The sequence below is a fragment of the Pygoscelis adeliae genome, unplaced genomic scaffold, assembly GCF_000699105.1.
Source record: "Pygoscelis adeliae isolate BGI_AS28 unplaced genomic scaffold, ASM69910v1 Scaffold386, whole genome shotgun sequence".
NCBI classification, from domain to species: Eukaryota; Metazoa; Chordata; class Aves; order Sphenisciformes; family Spheniscidae; genus Pygoscelis; species Pygoscelis adeliae.
Window position 1 is genome coordinate 2,889,790 of NW_008824940.1, and position 4,301 is coordinate 2,894,090.

A 4,301-nucleotide genomic window follows, 5' to 3' on the forward strand; every position below is an offset into this window, starting at 1 on the left:
CACACTGCAAATCAAAAGGTATCATAAAACAGATGTGCCTAATTATTTCAGCTTGAGCTTATCAAACCATTTTACACAGACATTATATAGTATAGGATGCTTTATTCAGATCAGCACTCTGGCGTGTACTTTGAAGCACATGATTAATTGAAGGTAACATAACAAAGAAGAGAGGCCCACAGACTTAGCCAAAAACATTACTAATACCCTTCATGTTGATTTAAAACCGTAGCCTAAGAGGACATAATATTTTTACAGAGGGCCAATTTCTCTTCCTAACAATGGGAAGAGAGGTCAACTGAGCTCAAGGAAAGAATACTGAAACAGAGGCAACTGCAGAATCTCAGAGGCCACCTCTGATTTGCAATTACCCAAAACAAGTTTCAGCAAGTTTCAATGGAGTAAACATGGAGGAAACAGGAGTGCAGAATCAAGTTTGCCTGTAAAGTACGAAGAGCCAATATTCCAGAAAATCCCACCCAAGTTATTCCACAGGGATTTAAAAATTGGAATAGATCATATGAATATTCATATTTTATAAATGGCTTAGTGAAAAATAAATTAAGCCAACTTACCTTTTCCTTCCTCAAAAATCCATCTCTGAATTTATTAGTGGTAAATCCCCTTACACCAACAGAACGTAACCGCTGGTACTTAGCCTGAATATATAAACCCTTCTGTACTAAGCCTGATTTATAATGGGATTGCAAACGGCCATCTGCAAAGTTGCTCTGTAAGGGGGGGGAGAGAAAACAATGTGCAAAATGAGGGCACCAAAACTCAATAGTTTATATTTACAGTTATACACATCTAAAACTTACAGTACTGAACGACAGAAGTATGCATTTGCAAGTGCAGAGCCTCTTCCTTTATTTCCCATTTAATACTCCTCAGACCACTAGCTACCATGTGGCTCAAAGAACTGCTGTATTGTACTTACTGTTTAGAACATCTGAAATTATCTTCCTCATAGAAAAAACTCAGTCTATTGTGCAACATTTTAACATTTTTTTGAACTTCAGTGAAAGTAAACCAGCATCAACAAAAAAGTTTAAGACAACACCTCACTGTTGCTAACAAATTCAGCGATGTTGGGTCTGCAGTGGGCACACATGGCGAGTCTAAAAAAAGTCATACTAAACAGAAGTCAGTATATATATTTTTCCTGTAGCTGTAAGATCTTACTGTCTGAACATACATTCATTGCTCTATGCCTTTGTTACCTCCAGATGGGAACACTGTAAACTAACCTAGTATGGGACCAGGAGCAGAGGCCACAAAGATAACAAAAGGCTTACAGGTGAACAGCATTATAAATACACAGAAAGACTACAGCAAGATCAACACCGACCACAGCAGTTACAGTTATAAAACGGTTTTCATTCCTAAGCACTCAGACCTCCAACAAAACAGGCAGTAAAAATCTTTAGAGTAAGAAAAAACCCATTTATCGTAATTTCTCATTGTTTTCCAGTACTGCCGTTTTAAGTTTTCGAACATGGTCCTGACAGAAAGCATTCCTGTATATATTCATCCTTTAAAATTTAAAGGTTTTCCCTCCCCCAAATTTAAACAAACAATGGCTTTCCAGCTAAAAAAAAAAGAGGAAACATCCTGGCCGTATAAAATTTTTATCATCTTTTACAAACACCTTTAAAGGGTAAGAGAAAACAAAACATATCACAGAAATAGACCTTCTTGAGCATGACCCAATTATTCTGCTGAAATCAGTCTCCTTTTGACAGCGTAAAGATCACTTCAAGAAAAAAAAAAATCACATGCTCCGAGGTTGCAATAAGTTTCGTACCAGTTTTTCCACTGTATTTTCCACTGTGTGGCTGGTGAACAGCTAAGAAAGGACTGTACAGAACAGAGGTTCCTTTATGCAAATGCAGAGGTTTGTTATTTCCCAAATCATTTCACCCACCCACTATGCAGGAGATAACTGGCCAGGAGAAGCTGGCCCATCAGTCCCCCACGGTTACTCTTATGGAAGGCTATTAAATGCTAACCCCTTTCCTGAAAAGTATCAGAGACCAGGCATAATACAACTAAGTGGAAGTAAACTCTTTAAGTAGGTACATGCCTACCATAGGGAAAACTGAAGGGTATTTTTAATGCTGGATTAAGCCCCTGAACACAGTTAAGATTAAAAGCTCCCATTTCCCCCACAGCTGCCGTGGTTCTCTGCTTCGACAAGGTGGCTAGAAAGGAGGCCTTAGTGGTCTGCCACTGCATTTGTATGACACCAAGCAAAGGGGCAGACCGAGTAAGAGAGGACAAAAAGGTACAAGATACTGAAAATGAGATTACACACAGCTTAGAAGTTTCAACTCGGGTATCTACCTGTTACATAAGTGGGGAGGGAGGGGAATAGCGGTATTATTAATGTAGAACAGAATCAGCTGTAGATAAAGTTAACAGATTATATAGACATCTGGTATGTAGGCACTGCAGTCACACATAGCTTAGAGCAAAATGAGGTAGTCTAAGGCGTGTGGAAAACGTCATTAACTTCTGGGCTAAAGTAAGAAAAAAAAAATCTGCTAAGTTGACATCTAGTTTTACATTAAGACTATTTTATAAATAATGCTAATGACAATGCCTATGAACCAATGGCCTCAGGCTCTGAAATAAGTCTGTATGGGCAAATATATACCATTGCATATAAAGGTTGGCTTACTGATTCATTGCAAAGTGTCATTACAAAAAAGACCTTTGAAATTTTATAAGATTTCTCCAGATCCTTTATAAAACTGCTGTTCTAAAGTATCTTTTTTTTTTTTCCAAAAAGTTTAAGATACTGCAAATATATACTGGGTCTGGCTGGGATGGAGTTAATTTTCTTCACAGCAGTCTGCATGGTGCTATATTTTGGATTTGTGACTAAAACAGCACTGGTAACACACCAGCGGTTTTTTTGCTATTGCTGAGCAGCACCTGCACAGCGCCAAGGCTTTCTCTTTTCTCTTAGTCCCCACTCTGCCCCCCAGTAAGTAGGCCAGGGGTGGGCAAGAAGCTGGGAGGGGACACAGCCGGGACAGCTGACCCAAGCTGAGCAAAGGGATATTCCGTGCCATATAACCTCCTGCTCAGCTTCTTAAACTGTCTTCATCCCAACCCATGAGTTTTCTCACTTTTGCTCTCTGTATTCTCTCTCCCATCCAGCTGGGGGAGGAGGGGAGCCGAGGGGAGAGCGGGCAAGCAGCTGTCTGGTGCTTAGCTGCTGCCTGGGGTGAACCCACCACAGCCATTAATACACTGAACTGTGTTACACAGTGAATGAAGTTTAGAACTAAAGAAGATAACCGTGCATGTACCCACTTAAAGGTTGGCTTACTGATTCATTGCAAAGTGTCATTACAAAAAAGACCTTTGAAATTTTATAAGATTTCTCCAGATCCTTTATAAAACTGCTGTTCTAAAGTATCTTTTTTTTTTTCCAAAAAGTTTAAGATACTGCAAATATATACTGGGTCTGGCTGGGATGGAGTTAATTTTCTTCACAGCAGTCCATAAGGTGCTGTGTTTGGGATTTGTTACTAAAACAGCCTTGACAGCACGCTAATGTTTTGACTATTGCTGAGCAGTGTTTGCACAGTGCCAAGACTGTCTCTGCTCCTCACACTGCCACCTTGCCCTCTTGTGGGCAAGAAGTTGGGAGGGGACACAGCTAGGACAGCTGATGTGAATTGACCACAGAGATACTTCATACCATATAATGTCATGATCTGCAATAAAAGCTCAAGGAAAGGAGGAGGAAGCAGCAACACTCCACTTGCCAAGCAGCCGTCACATGTGCTGAGGCCCTGCTTTCCAGCAAGTGGCTAAATGTCTGCCTGCCAGTGGGAAGTAGTGAATAAATCCCTTCTTTGCTTTCCTTGTACATGCAGCTTTTGCTTCACCTATTAAACTGCCTTTATCTCAATGCACAATGATTTTTGCTGTGCTGCCCATTAAGGCATTCAGATGTATTGGCACCTGCAGGAGGTCAGTGGGAATTCCTGCCTCTGGATTTTTCATGTCACGTTTTCCCTGTAACCTCCCTGGCTGCCAAGATATTATTCTCAAAACCTGGCCTTTTCTAAAGACTCCTGGACCTGTTATTTTCAGTGCTTGAACCCACCTCTGTCAGCAGGACAGATGAGCACTGAAAGAGTGGTGTTTTGGTGGAAAAACACAAATAAGTCTGGGAAAGAAATGTAGCCTGTGATTAGTTTATGCAATTATTCCAGTGCTTTAATCAGCTTTCTTACTAAAAAAAAAAAAAAAAAAAGAATTAAGAAAAAAAACAACTAATC